Consider the following 16,966-nt stretch of genomic DNA (forward strand, 5'->3'; position numbering starts at 1 on the left):
CCTCCCCACTCTTAACACCAGGGCCCGGATACGTAGCCCACAATGGGTGAACTCTATTATCAATGTGTTTTTGTTCGTGATTTGATGGTTGTTGTTACATTTCATATTCCTTAAAGCATGAACATGTGGTTGTTTTGTACTCTTTTATATGCAATTCTACTAGCATCACATAGGTAAAAGGTCTTGGATAATTATGGTAGCTGAAGAGTTTCATATCAACTTCTCATCTTGCTTCCATTTTATCCTTGCTTCCTCCACCTAGTCATATTATGGAATGGAAATAGCACATAGTAGACCCTCTATGTCTTCCTCTTTCCATGAGAGTGAATAACCAAAACTTGTAATGACGTTCATGATCTTGAATAGGTGCAATACATTTAGGCATCTCTCCAAATACCTCAGAATGATTGTTGATAAGTTTTGGAGACCCACATGAGTAGAAGATATAGATGTTTGAACATATAATGAACATACATGTGTAATTACACCATGGTATTCCTCTTTTAGTAATTTTTTTATGTTATTAGAGCTTATCAATAAGAGGATTTCCCTTGAGTACTTCGATGATCAATTTTCTTTCGTTTTGAGGAAATTCTAGTGTTGGATATACAATGCAGTTACGAAGTTTTTCTAAATTGTAATTGATGAAGTTACATGTATTACCTAAATCAATAATCATTGTTACCTTTTTGCTTTTTATATATCATTCTATCTTGAGGATTTGTGGGGTATTAATGTCAACCAATGCATGACAAATTTTGTTGTTGTTGTGTTCTCTTCTAGCTCTAGATCTTGTGACATTCCCACTCCTTTGTCTTCTTCACTGAGTCATGGTCTATGTAGAATAATTTATTTTCACCACATTTATGCCCTTAATTTACTTGCTATCATAGTTTAAACATGGTCCCTTTTCTCCTTTTTCATGAATTTGTTGAGGTGTCAACCTTCTCAGTTTAGGAGAGTGAACATGATGTTCTCTATAATTATTATTAACCAATTTTCTAGTAGCAATACTTTTACTTTCAGATTTCCTTACTAGTCTGAAAGCATTATCTATGGATTTAGGTTTAGATAGACCTCGTGTTGGATGTGTTACTTTAAATTTCCTATAAAGAGGTCTAATAAATTATCTTCTGAAGTATTCTTTACCATAAGGCTCAACTTTTCAAATTATTGATTGTGTTGTCCATGGGGTCTTGGATAAACGATGACCAGGTTCTCTATTAAGGCACTCCTTGATGTGAATTGACTGGTTCAATTCCATGCCCTGATCTTGGTGATATATTGGGCATGATGAGGATGTAGTCCTGCCAAGCTTACAATTTTTTTTATTGATTATGCTCTATAATTGAACCCTTTTGTCAAAGATTTACCAAGTGAATAAAGAATATATTGCTCTTAATATCGCCATAATGTTCTATCAATTTCTCTATAAAAATGGACCCCAATATAATAGAATCATTTTTGTTTTCGCAAAGCCATTGATACCATACATGTTGATCATGTTCTCAAAACATGGCTATAATATTTATCTCTTATAAGGATAGCACTTAGTGTAAATCAAAGTATTGCTCCATCTAGAATATCCATGTTATAGGATTATTACCATCAAACCTACTCATGTTGATATTTAAAATATATTAGGTCCTTGGAGTTGAATCCCTGACGATGTGGTTCTCGGAGTGAAAAATCATGATTATGGTTTTTTGATTTAATATTTGTGCTCTTTAGTAGTGATAAAATAATTTCCATAAGTGATTGAGTTCCAACACAATCATTCTTCTTATTTTCATATTTCCTTAGATCTCAATATCCATTTTAGGAAGCCTCTACAAGAGAATATTTTCCATGGTATTCATGGAGTTTTGTATTTCTTCCTTGTTTTCATTCATCTTATATCCATTTCATCCATCAGTTCTCTTTCAACGTTTTCTTGATAACCTAATAAACTCACAATTTTTAACAAACTTCCATCCATTTCATTAACTTTCTTCTTAATTTATAGAACCTAAATTCTAAGTCTTCACTTTCTTCATGAGTTCTAGATGACCCTTAAGGAGGCTAAATCGGTATAGTAGATTTTGGATATTTCTTTGGAGCCATGTGAGAAATTAATAATAGTGGGACCCAGGAACAGGTTGTCTAAGTGCCTAACATGTCTCCTGAGGATCCTAAAGTTGATGTTGGATGACTGTGTGTGATCTTTCCATCAATTCCACTTCCTTAAGGTCACATACAAGGTTGAATCTGATCATAGTAGCCTCTCGTCTCATGTTTACCCCGATTGGCTTGGTTACTTGGGTGGATGTGCGATGAGGGTGTTACAGAGTTGTATCAAATCATGGTTCACCCCTCATACTAGATGGGCTATGTATTGGTCATGCATGCATGTCAGTTGCATGTGTGTCTCTTACACTTGCATTCCATGTGCTTGTTGCATTGCATAATGTTAATCATGGTTGTAGTAAGGTTGTCATGAGGAACTTGATGTTGATTTTGTGGAATGCATTGCCATAAGTATGTGATTGGTTACATATTGTTATATGTCGCTTACATGTTTTTGTGTGTTGCTTGATTACATCCTTGTATGTTAGATTGCATTATTGTATGTTTGATTACTTGTATCAGTCTTGTAGGTTGGTTATAAGTATTGATCGCTTATGTTTGACTACATGTGTTCATGCGTATGTGTAGCTAATTAAGAATTACTTATGCATGTTGATGATTACATGTGGAAATGCGTACAATGGAGTAATGGTTGTTGTCATGCATGAGGTCATGGTCTGTGTAGTTGATATGGTCATGCATTGATGACTGAACTCTAGCTAGAAGGATGTGTATATGGTTTTGTACTCATGTGTTATATGTCTATATGCAGTCATCATGCATGTATCGTCTTGGTTACAATTATGCATGAATAGTAGGTCAAACATGCCTTGTGAAGTCATGGTATGCAAGTTAAGTCATCTTGGTGTTATTGGCTATTATGACACTAATATGTTGGCTGATATAGAGTAGGAGATGTGGATCATCGTAATGAGGTTGCGACATTGGTCTTTGGGGCAAGAGCAAATCATCGTACAAGTATTGTATGTTTGGTATGCATGTATGTAAGTCAAGGCTTGTTATATGCATTAGGTTTATGTACATGTCTTTTGATGTTATGGTTACATTCATGATATAGGTTAGTTGATTAGTGTAGTTATATGCACATGTGTCGGATAGTCAAGAATGATAGTAACATGTAGTTGTATGCTTGCTATTGTTGTTTTATGTTAGATAACTTGATGATTATGTTATATGTTGTTGATGAAGTCTCTTATAGGTTAACTTCTTATTATTAAATGATAGTTATCTTGATGATTAGAGTTATAGCATTTATATCTTTATGTTATATGTATCACATTGAGTTGGATTGGTTTATGCGGATGGTTATGGTTACAATATTTAGGTGTGAGCCAACATATTTATGATATGGTGTTGTACTAATTTGGATTGACTTTGCATATGTGATTGATATGTATGAATGACCAATATTTATGAGTTAGGAGGTGAAAATCTTAGCTAGTGACTATCTTGGATATCATGTTCTTATTTATTTTTGAGTTAATATCTAATGAAGTTATATCATGCTAACTAGATTGACTATGTAGACAAGATAGCCTCCCCTAAGATACATTGAGGTATGAAATTTCTTATGTCATCTACCTTGTGCATGACTATTTGATCATGACATCTATTTCATGTTTGAGTGTTTGGTGTCTAGTTAATTTATTTAACATGGTATGTTGCAAGTTGGTTAAATGTTTGATGAATTGCATAATATGAGTGTGTGTTCAAATGATCTGTTGTAAGACGATTTTACTAACATATTGATATAAATGGGAAAGTTAGTGTTTGTTGTGCTAAATTCCAATTCATAATAGTAAACAAAGTGCTCGAGGATTAAGAGGTAAATTGCAAGTTTTACTTGAGTTTTTATGTCTTTATATGTAATTCATGAGCTTAAAAGATGAACTAGAAAAACACTAAACAATAGCATAAAAATAATACACTTAGAAATTGATAAATGATTTCACCCCTCCTGGGCTATGTCTCCTTGGTCCAACTTCCAATGGCTTGACCCAATCTCATTATGCTCAAAATACTTCAGTGATAAAGAGTACATAAAGTGTGTTGACCAAAAGAGTGGCTAGTTTCCCCTTCAAGGAAACATTCTCCTTCAAAGAACTCTCACTCTAAAAACATGACAACCTGTAGTCATTCATGATACAATCAACAAGAAAAGGGTTCTCAAATCAAGACTCCATACTCCATCTGACAATAAGCACAAAAAGTACAACAATTCACTTGAAGTATTAAAAGAGAACTTTCCTCAAAGACATAATGAGAAAAGAGAAACATGAGCTACACCATGGATGTATCAGCTATTGTAGAAAACATATGAAGGCTAGAAAACCCCTACAAGGTCCTCTCCATTCTCAAAAGCCTTCAAAAATTGATTCAACCCCCTGGTTGATCTTAGGACCCATGGACTCAAACCTGAAAAAGTATCTTCAAAAGTTCTCCAATGGCTCGGAAACTTGTTCCATTGGCTTTAGAAGACTGAAAAATGTCTGTCTAGCCTCTTCTTTCTCCTGAAAAGACTAAAAACTCCACAAGTTATGAGTTCTGCTAGCTTGGTTGCTATTTGCTCTACAAATTCCCCAAAATCTAGCACTAGTCCTACAATTTCGCCCCAAAATCCACTAACGGGACGTGGTTTTGACCAAACTCCAGGAAAAATGTTAGGAGCATTTAAATGCCCAATAACACCTTATTTATGAAAATTATGGCCACATGGGCCTTCATAAGGCTAGGGTGCTAACCCCGCTCCTGCTGGCGGTCTTCCTGGTGGTTTAAGCTAACCACAAAAACCAGACACATGAGGCGGTTAGGGCTAACAGTTATGTGGACAGTTAGAAAATGGGCGGTTCAACAAATGGTTCTGGCAGATGTGATCACATGTCATCGATAGATGTGGTTGTTTGTTAACGATTTGGGGTGCGGCAGTTCCTCAGCGGTGTTCACATAACTTACCACCGATAGTTACGTTGGTGGTTAACGCCACGGAAGAGGCTAGGGCCTGGTCCGGCCCCACAACTCCTCCTCCTGCAGTCGCATCTAATTCCATATGGCTAGGGTTGGCCCTGTGGACTGACCCCTTTTCCGAAACTCGCCCAAACCAATGTTTAAATATATGCCAAATACCATATATGTTAAGAACTAAATGATGGCGCGTTGGAAAAGGCTTGTGTTCGAGACTTTCGAGGTTGTGGGTTCGACCTTGCCCAATGCTGCTTAGACCTCACCCAATTTTGGTGGCCCTTGGGCTGCCATATGGCAACCCCTGGTAGCCTGTCATTGTCCACCCACCAACCAATAAAAACTCACCGTTTCAAACCAATGAAACCGTGCAACTTGGCACTACTTGATTCACCATAGGAAACCCAATTAGATGTACAATCACCCTTCCATGTCAGCATCCTAGTTAACCTGCCATGTCACCAGTACGAACTACTAACTGTGTAGTTCGGCTCATATTTTTCCAAATTCCCCTGTTTGAGAAAACATACATAACACGAATCTAGGAGCATACAGTGTCCATTTCGTGCGAAACGATTTGCGCTATATTTAGGATGACGAGCACTATGTGGTCATTCAAGTTGCACACTGATACAAAAAATTTGAATTTTGAGAAAATTTTTGAGCTCCCGATCACTCCTCCCCAATGGGAGCTTTTGGACCCCAAAATATCACTTTCAGTTTTTCAGCAAATGAGGGTATAGGTCCCTCACCTTTCCAATCTCAATCCATTGTTCCTTACTCGGATTGGTTCCTTTGAGCCCCACATGAAGGTAGTCCACACTCCCTCATTTTGAAGTCATTGTTCTACTGTCAGGAATGGTTCCTTGCTGTAGTTGTCCAAGGTACTCAGTAAAGAATTCCTCAATGGACTTATTGGCTTTGTCTATGTCACTATGGCCATCAATAGCAACATCCTTTCCAAAAATGAAATCCAATGGCAATCTTCTGCAAAATCTTTACCAAGGACAAAATCCAAAAAGACTTTGGCAAATAACCCAAACAAGCTTCACATGGAAATACTTGTTTAATTGAGTCCTTGACACATTTGTAACATACTGAATGTGTTGCACCTATTCATCCCAAAGTTTAGGATGCTTACTAAAATTTACAAAAATGGAAATGCATCTTACAATATGGAATAAATTTGACTCCCAATTTCCCATACAAATTGACTCATCATGAAGCCAAAATAACATAACAATTCCAAAGAAATTACTATTGCACATTAGTGATTTATTCCCAAACATCATTTTTACAAAACGCCCAACTGTGGGGACATGCAACAAGTGAAATACAAAATAAATGCAGTCTTTAATTAGACAAGTAGTTCAACCATTTCTTACCCTACCATGCTAGAGAATTTTCTTTTTTCACTTCACTTCCTTCTGGAATGGTTATGACATGCCTTGCACATTCCTCTATGTTCTCCTTCTCAAGTGATTCCATTACCTGTTTTTCCTTCTTTGGATAAATATGTGGATGCAACATCCAACACTTTTTAATCCAATACCCACTTATGTTGCAATGGGTGCAAAAATTTTTGTGAGCTTTTCTTGGCACAATGTATTTAAACTAGGATGAGAATTTCCCTTGGTCTCAATTCCAATTGACATATTCGTCTTCTGGACTAATTCTTTCCTTTTGTGTCACTTAGCTACACAATGGTTACATACATGACAATAAGTGCACGGAAAAATATTCCACAACATGTTATTCAAATCATCATGTTGTTTGTAATCATCAAAAGCCTTTGAATAATTAGGATTCTTATACCTCTTATGGTTGTCCTTTGGCTTATGAGACCAGTGAGGAGAACTTGAATGGCAAGAAGAACTTGTCTTAGTCTCTTCTTCAACTTGCTCATCTCTCTTCAGAGAAGTCTTGCATTTCATGTCCTCCTTTTGCTTTATAAACCAAGTGGGTATGAATTCTGGATGCAAATCCCAACAATTTTACTCCTCATATCCTCTCTTATGACAAAAGGAACAAGATACCCAAGAGCTATCGCTAGAAGACCATTCTTCCTTTTCAACATAGCCCAAACCTTCATATCGAAGTCTCTCCTTTGCCTCAATTGGATGGATAATTCCCTGATTGTTCACTCCAAGGCCTCCTCCCTTGTAACCCATCTTGTACAAGAGCATTGCTCCTATGCCTTTCCTATGATTCTCAAAGGCTACAAAAGAGATTAAATAAACATTTTCATGTAAGGAAACTACATGTAAATGCTTACCATTTTCCTCACCTTTCAATTGAGGGACAAAGATGCTCTTAAATGCTTTCCTAATTCTTGAGGTGTCTTCTTGGACTCTTGGTCTTTCTTCTTTCAGCTCCTTGGACCTTAGCGGTGATAGAACCTCAACCTCAACATCATGCGGGCAAAAGGTGTAGACTTGGCCATCTTCCTTCTCTGAGGTACTTTCTACACTAGCCTCTTGTGGGTACTCATCCAACAATTCCTCCTTCTTATCTTCCCTAAGTGAAGCGGTGGAGGATGCTTCAAGGAAACCTCCTTGTGTCCTTGGTACATAGGAGGGCCTCCATTTGACAAGAGCCATAGGTTGCATTATTGACATGTCCATAAGATTTCTTAGTATTGGAGGGACTCTTTGCTGCTTTGGTAGAACAAAATTCATCAGTCTATTCCTCCACAACATGAGGCACATCTTTTGCTTCTCTTCCTCAACAAATTCAACTAGTCCTTGGAGCTCCATGTTCTCTTGTTGGAGAAATGCAATAATGTCCTCTAAATCTTGGAGACTATCATGCTTTGAACTCATGCCCATGCTTACTGAAGCTTCAACTAATTTGAGGTAGAACTAGTGGTAGAGATTGTGGCAAACTTTCTCTCCTGCCCAAACCTTCTCCTCTCTTGAGCTTCAAACCTATAAGCTTCACATTACCTTGCAAACAGCTAGATCCTCCTTGCACAAACAAAACCGAGAGTTAAGATACCAATTTGATCTGAATGGGAAAGTTAGTGTTTATTGTGCTAAATTCCAATTTAGAATAGTAACCAAAGTGCTTGAGGTTTAAGGGGTAAATTGCAAGTTTTACTTGAGTTTTTATGTCTTTATATGTAATTCATGAGCTTAAAACATGAATTAAAAAAAACACTAAACAAAATAATAACAGTAATATATTCAACAATTTATAAAGGAGTTCACCCCTCCTGGGTTGTGTCTCCTTGGTCCAGCTTCCAATGGATTGACCCAATCTCATTATGCTCAAAATAATTCAGTGATAAAGAGTACATAAAGTGTGCTAACCAAAAGAGTGGCTAGTTTCCCCTTCAAGGAAACATTCTCCTGCAAAGAACTCTCACTCTAAAAACATGACAACCTATAGTCAGTCATGAAACAATCAACAAGAAAAGGGTTCTCAAATCAAGACCCCATACTCCATTTGACAATGAGCATAACAAGTACAACAATTCACTTGAAGTACTAAAAGAGAACTTTCCTCAAAGACATAATGAGAAAATAGGAACATGAGCTACTCCATGGATGTCGCAGCTGCTGTAAAAAACATATGAAGGCTAGAAAACCCCTACAAGGTCCTCTCCATTTTCAAAATCCTTCAAAAATAGATTCAACCCCCTCGTTGATCTTAGGACCCATGGAGTTAAGCCTTCAAAAAGTATCTTCAAAAGTGCTCCAATGGCTCTGAAACCTATTCCATTGGCTTCAGAAGACCCAAAAATGTATGTCTAGCCTCTTCCTGCTCCTGAAAAAACCAAAAACTCCACAAGTTATGAGTTCTGCTAGCTTGGCTGCTATTCGCTCTACAAATTCCCCAAAATCTGGTGCCAGTCCTACAATTTCACCTCAAAATCCGCAAACTGGGCATTGTTTCCATCAAACTCTGGGTGAAATTGTCGGAGCATTTAAATGCCCAATAATGCCTTATTTTTGAAAATTATGGCCACATGGGCCTTCATAAGGCCAAGGGACTGACCCCCCTCCTGTTGGCGATCTTCTTGGCTATTTAGGCTAACCATGAAACCTTGACACATGAGGCAGTTAGGGCTAATAGTTCAATAGAGGGTTAGCAAACGGGTGGTTCAGCGGACAGTTCTAGCAGACATGACCACATGTCATTTGTCGATGTGGAAACTTGTTAATGGTTTAGGATCCGGTGGTTCCACGATGGTTTTCACATACCTTATTGCTAGCAGTTATGTTCATGGTTAACACCGCGGGGGTGACGAGGGCCTAACCCAACCCACCAACTCCTCTGGTCACAGTGGCATCTAATGCTATATGGACAGGGATGGCCCCTTCTCCGAATTGCACCCAAACCAATGTTTAAATATATTCCAAATACCATATATGTTAAGAAATAAATGATGGTGCATTGGAAAAGGCTTGTTGGAGACTTTGGAGGTCGCAGGTTTGACCCCACCCACTGCTGCTTGGACCTCACCTAATTTTGGGTGCCCTAGGGCTGCCATGTGGTGGCCCCTAGCCGTGCCACTTGGCACTACCTGCTTCGTCGAAGAAAACCCAATCAAATGTACAATCACCTTGTGACATCAGCATCCTAGTCAACTTGCCACGTCAGCAGTAAATACTGCTGACTGTGCAGTGCTGCTCATTTTTTTGCCAAATTCGCCTATTTGAGAAAACAGAAATAATGCGTTTCTGGGAGCATACGGTGTCTGTTTCGTGCGAAATGAGTTGCACTAGATTCAGGACGAAGATAACTAAGTGGTCATTTAGGTTCCACACCAATCCGATAACTTTGAATTTTGAGCTCCAGATCACATATATGTGTTGAGATAGTTGATATGTGCTTGAATCTAGTTTACAGTTGTAGCATTATGTCTAATGATTATGAGTTGACTATGGATTATGATATGATTGTTATTCTTGCTAAATATTGATGCCAAATTGATAGATATGATTGCCTTGATGTTTGGAACATGTGGTTGACATGTGTGAGAAGTTGCAGGAAGCATGATGGTATTAGCTTGACAAGGTAATAGTTGATGTGTTTATATCACTAACAATCATGTGATGTGACAGTGCATAGTAATGCTCAATTGCAACAAGGAAAAGGTCAAAGAAAGGAACTAGGCAAGAATTTCTTTGGCTCTGTCTGGAAATCCTAATTCGAAACGAATGAGTGCTTTGCCTAGAGGAAGTCTTCTTAATCATAATCCTTTCAGACATTATGTGGATACATGTTATGTTCATGAACATGTACTTGACATGTATATTAGCTAGTCTTTAGTTACATGTGGATCTGTCAAAGGATTGGAGTCCCCTGAGAGATAGAATGGACGTGCTCAACTACAGGGCAACATGCTTGGCATAACAAGATAAGGTATATGGTGTATTGTTATGTTTATTTATGCACTGACAATTATATTTTTATGGCAGTATGATGCAGGGGATTGCATGGCAAAGAGACTGCCATCAAATCTTGAAGAAGGATCAGGCTGAGATTTCCTTTGGAACCAATAGGAACCATGGGGATTGAGTCATGGTGTCTGTTGTTAGTCTTGTGCTTTTGGTCTTTGTGATTGTTGAGCTTGATTTGCAGTTTTGTTGATGTTCAGAGCAAGGCCTTGCCACTTTGGTTGTGGCGTCGTATTGTTATTGGTTTTCATGGTTTTATTCTTGTTTTTTTCTTGGCTTCCCTTTTTATGTTCTGAGTTTTGGGAATTGGTCGACAAAGAGGAACGTTGATGGAGCTTGGGGAGAACTTTGTGGTACCCAATAGGTAATGTGAGATTCAAATGAAGCTCTATGCATGAGTAAGCACAACGGAAGGTAAGACTATGACAATTGATTAGATTGGTTTGGTCCATTGGTGTAAATGGACAATGGAAATATAGTCATGAGAAAGGTAATAGGAAAGGTGAATTGAATGGATCTGAGACATCATATGGCTTGGCTATGTTGGGAACGATTGTTCTTAATGTTTTTCATGATGTGCATGGATAAAGGGAGTTATCTTAATATTGACCTTGATATCTAGTAATTATGTTATGATTATGATCATTCTTATGTTTATATATGTATACAAGTCGGTGTGTATGTATGTCATGTCTGATAGTGTCCTCATGGATCATGATTATTAACGCTAACGTTCATATGTATATATATGTGTGTATGTATGTCGTTGTCTGATAGGACCATGATTGTTTTATGCTAATGTATATATATATATGTATGTATCTATGTATCCATGTCATTGTCTGACAGGGTTTTCAGGGATTGTTCTTGTGCAGGAATGATTGCTTACGCAGGCGAATGACATGAACAGGTTCTTGGTCTCACGAGGAATCAAGTGGAAGAATAGTCATGACAAATATATGAGTTCTATAACATGTGAATATGAATTTATATGCTTGTATTATGCCTATGTTTATCTTATGACAGGTAATGCTAAAGGATACATAAGAGGAATGAAAACGATGTGGTCTGTGGCATGCTAAGACAAGCATGGATAAGACACTGGAAGTAGGGTTTCTTGGCAGAGTCAATGTGATTTTAGATGTGTGGTATGCATGTGGTACATTGGTACTATGTACATATGGTGTGGTGTACATGTTGTACAAGTGGTCTTGTGTGCATGTGGTGTTGTGTACATGTTGTGCATGTGGTGTTGTGTACATGTTGTGCATGTGGCTTTGTGTACATGTGGTGTCATGTACATGTTGTGCATGTGGTACTATGTACATGTGGTATTGTGTACACGTTGTATAGGTGGTGCAATGTACACCTGGCGTTGTGTAGGTGGTGCTGTGTACATGTGATGCCATGTACATGTGATGATGTGCACACATTCTTCAGGTGGTGCTTTGTACATGTGATACTAGTGTACATGTTGGATTGAGTGCATGTCGTACATGTTGTGTTGCGAGCATGCAGTACTATGTATGTGCATTGTCTAGTCATGGTATCATGACAAATGCATTCATTGTTGGGCTCTATCCATGTATTTGTGTTGTATGTCAGGTGTAGGTGCATGTATTACATGGTGTTGTATGTAGTGTGTGATTTTAAGTGTGTGATTCACACTATGTGTACATGCACATGGTTTAGGAGAAGTGTTACACTAAAAAATGTCACCATGGCTATTTACAGTTAGTATGGCTCTATCAACAGTCATGCTATCCTCTTAGGCAAGTCTTATGCCTCTGCTCTCCATGTCAAACTCCAAAAAGAGAGAAAGTCTTTACAAATGTATTTATCTCTGGGTACGCAGGTTCTCTCAACCTTACCTGCGGGTACGCACCCAATGTTCACAAAATCTGCTTCTTTGGACGCTCTGTATGTAAAGGGGCAGGTGCGTCCCCCTGTAAAGGTCAAAATGCACAAGTTTCATCTTTAAAAAGTTACTTGTGGTCATTTCTAGAGCATTCTAGAAGGTTGTTCGACGTGTATTGAGCGCCTCCAGATGGTTCATGTACCCCTACCAGAGAGGAACTTATCCCATCAATAAGGGAGCTATCCCATCCAAAGAGGGGATTATCCCATTGATGGTGGACTTGATTAACTTCCTCTTGAGCACTATAAATACAGGCATTGGGCCAGAAGGAGGGGAGGTTGGAAGCTATACATTTCTATGGGTAGATGCTGCTGGAATTAGGACTCCCATTTAGAAGCTTGTGAGGAGAGATTGCCATCTTTGCTTGTTCTATTTGGAAGTGGGTGAGATTTGTCAAAGTAAAGGAGAACTCTTGATGGACCCTGGGAGGGACTTGCACAACACCAAGGCTCAGGTTGTATTTGTTCCTTTTGTTACCTATTAATGCAAATGAGTCCATTCTTCTCAATAACTTGTTATTTATGAGTTGTTTCATGTATTCCTTGGTCTATGTGTTAAATATGTTTTATTTTATGAGATTATAAAGTGTTATTTAATCGTTTGATTGTTAGTGGATGCAGGTTTCAAAGTGAAGGAGGAGCTCATCCGGATCAGCGAAGCTGGGCTGCTACAACAGCGTGGGACTACAGGTAGGATCTAAACACTTGATTTCTTATATAGTAAATGCATGTTTAGAGAAGGATTGCTCTTGTTTGTCTTGTTTGTCACTAGAGAGTCTTAGGCTCCTAGGGAGGTTGGTTGTGTCCGCACAATCGACTCTTTCCGCTTGACAAATTGGGGACTCCGCTGGGGACTCCATTGATGTGAAAGTCTTTTCCTTTGTATGAACTTTGCTCTGAGAAAATTGGTTTATTTTTCTGGTTTTTGGCTCTGTGACTTTGTTTTTGGGTGGGTTAGCTTAGGGTTAGATTCATTTTAGTTTTTCTTGAATTTTCCAGTAGGACGCACCCTCTGAGTATTTCACAGTGCGTCCCTGGACGCACTGTCACTGTGTTCACAGAGCGGGCCCGCACCTGTTTTAACGGGTTGCCTGCGTCCCCTGCTAAAATTTGAGAAAATTCCATTTTTTGCATTTTTTCTCTTAGATTTTGCTTTTTCTTAGTTTTTACTGCCCAGATTCATTAGTCTCTTGTCAAAGATCTTCACCTGAACTTGTTTCGATAGCATTGAGTGTTTTAGTGGATTTCATAGAAGTTTAAGCCCTAGGGTTTGATTTTTGAGTAGGTCTTGTAGTGACTTTGGCGGTAGAAGTTGTCAAGCCTTAGATCTCTCTGGTTTTGTCAGCATTCTTAGAAGTCAGACCTGTCATAAAGTCTACCTGTGAGAGAAACTTACCATTGAGTTTTCTCTTTCACAAATTTCGAAGTGCTTGTTGATTGAGTATTGAATTCCATTTTACAAAAAGAACAAAAAGATTTGAGTTTTGTTTTGACTAGTCTTTTGATTCTACATTAGCTGGTCCTTGATTTGATTTTGATCAAGTAAAACAACCTAGAATCATCTTTGTAGGCTTTTGCCTCGTTAGGTTTGCTTAGAGTAATTTCCTTTTGATTTGCTTGTGAGTGAAGTTTTCATAGATTTTATAGCTTTTGAGACTGATTTTTGTTAAAATAGATTTATATGCTTTATTAAATAGAGAAAATACAAAAACATCTCCTTTGAAAAGTTTTGTTTCAAGTAGCTTTGAAGAGTTTTGAAAGAAAAAGAGTTTTTCGTGCACGTAAAGAGTGGTCATGTTTGTATGCTTGGAAAGATTAAGAGAATTGTTTCTTTGATTGTCTTTACTAAGAAAGTTGTTTTCTATAAAATTTGCATCTCTCAACTCTCTTAGTTAAGAATTTCATTGAAAAAAGGAAAAGTAGCATAAATCATCTTAGGTGCATCTTTGTAGTGGTTTGAGTCGAGTCTACACACCATTGGTTTCACTTCCGCTACCTTTTGTCTTTAAGAAAAACCATAAAATTAACGCTTAAAGTAAAATCAACGTAGTAACTTTTATTTACTAGGGCTCTGAAACACCAATTTAGATCAGGCTAGTGTCTTGGAGTAGGTGAGTAATTAACTCTCCAAGACAACAAAACCAAACAAGTAGCTTATCTTGTGATAGAATAAATCTAATTGTCTCATTTGTACTCTGGGAAAGCTCCTCTTAAAGGAGAAGCACAAGCTCGTGTCCGAACCAGTGAGGGGATCAATCCCCCCTCGTTGAGAACGACGCCAGACACGCACGTATTACAAACGGTAAACCTCGGATTAACCATTGTCGAGGAGCCAGGGGTCACTTGTCAGTAAACCTTGGATTATTGTCAAGGAATCGGCAAGGGGATTGAGCTTGATACTCTGCCCTTGCGTGCTGTCGGAGTGTAGACTGTTCCCCCAGGTGCATTTGTTGCGGTTAGTAACCTTAGAGACCATTATCTTTAGGATTCTACCGAGGTGACGGTGGAGGGAAGATCCCACTGTACCTGGAGCAGACGTCGGCTAAACTCACTTGGATTTTCCGGGGGGTTCACTTCACTCGAGACGGTTAAAGTGGAGGAACTTGTGCCGGTCTATTCATTAAGCAGGTTGCCGGGGTAACTGTTCCACCCGCCACTTCTGTATTGAATCCGGCGATGTTGGGTTTCATCACCAACTAGCGCTTTCGGTCTGGAAGGCTACTGTTTGTGCTTGGTTTGACGCCCTAGATTCTTTAGGCATGTGATTCAAATTTGTTTGGTTCTTTAGAGACTTTAGGTGGTTTGATTTGAAATTTTACTTTGTTTTCGTGTGTAGTAGTTAAAAGTTTTTAACTGTGGTGGAATTACCGAGACAGTCCCGTAGACTTCGGGGCCAGTCTCCTGAAGTTGTTTCTGTGGCCGAATTGTTGAGAAGATCCCGTAGACTTAGGGGTGAACCTCCTCGAGACGACCCCAGTAATCTCGAAGGATTGAAGGTCCTTATAACTCCTCCTAGTGGCAGCAGAGTAGGTTCACCTGAAGAAGGGGAATTTTCCTTGGTAGTCCATTCAGATTACCAAGGCTTAGAGACAGGTTATAATCCCGAAGCTGTTACAGTTTCTGAACTTGTTGGTAGTTTTTCGTCTGCTAGTGATACAGGCGAAGAACCTGAAATATCTGAACCTGTTACTCCGACTTCTAGTGTTCCAGATTCACCAAGAATAGAAAGAGTTATCATCGAAAATCTTCCTACTGGTTTGATTGCTATCGAAGAACTTGCTCCAGAGGAAGAAATAGGCGTCTCTAACCTTGAAGATCAACTTACTATTGATCTAAGGGAGCGTGAAACCATCTTTTACAGTCCTCCTAGAAGTACTACTTGGTACCTTTCGTTAACCAATTATTTAGACAACTCAGGGGTAGGTTTTTCTACACCTCGTACTCCTTTTCCACCTGGAGGTATTTATACTCCTGTAAATATGTCTGGTCAGTCGTCCGTGTTTACTCAAAGTCCTGAATCTTTCTTACACGGCGGTCCTTCTGTTCCCACCGGGTATCAATCACTTTCTGGTACCTTTGCGGGGGCATCTCCTCAACCCGTTGATCATGGGTTATTAGCTGGAAACAGTGGTAATATACCATTGGGTGTAGGAGACATTTACATGATGTCAGGTTCAGTTCCCGTTTCCCAACCTCAAGGTGGCCAATTACCGCCTGGGGGGCAGCCTCAGTTAACGCCTGGGGGGCAACCTCAAGGTCAGTATGCACCTATGGTGCAATACATGCCTCAAGGTCAACCCCAGCCTCAATATGTACCCCAGGGTCAACCTCAGTATCAATATCAACCTCAAGGATGGCAACCCCAAGGGTATCAACCCCAAGGGTACCAACCTCAAGGGTACCAACCTCAAGGTCAAGGTCAACCCCAGTATCCGTATTTACCTCAAGGTTATCAACCTCAAGGTCAATACTCGAGTCAAGGTTATCAACCGCCTCAAGGTCAGTCATATGTTCCAAGTATGGGAACTGCACCTTACAATTATCAATCCTATCCTCAATCCGGTTATGGATCTCAGTATCCTCAACCTGTTATGGGTCAATACCCCGGAATGTTAGTGTGGGATCCCTCACAGGGTCAACAGGTGTTGCAGCCAAGTTTACAGTTGGTACCTCAAGCTGGACAACCCGTAGTTTCTGGTCCACCCCAGCAACCGCAACCTGTCCAGTCAAATGTTCAAACTTCTGTAACTTCGGTAGTTACTCAGCCGCCAATTGCACCTAGTACTCCATCTCAAACGGCTGCTACAACTACCGCTACATCTACCATACTTACTTCTGGAGTATCGACGGCTCCGGTTTCTACTGTCTCTGTAACCACTCCTCAGACATCTTTACCGTTGTCTGGATCTACGATTCAAACCACGGTCCAGATGCCTACAGGTCAGCCTGGTATAAGTACGGTTGTCACTACTCAACCTCAATTTGTTCAACCACCGTACCAGGGATAGTACCAACATGGGCAAGCTGTCCAATAGCCGGTTTACCAGTATCAACCGTAT

Source organism: Pinus tabuliformis, chromosome 3_2 (genome assembly GCF_031772625.1).
Source record: "Pinus tabuliformis cultivar Carrire ecotype Pingquan chromosome 3_2, CPIR1, whole genome shotgun sequence".
NCBI classification, from domain to species: Eukaryota; Viridiplantae; Streptophyta; class Pinopsida; order Pinales; family Pinaceae; genus Pinus; species Pinus tabuliformis.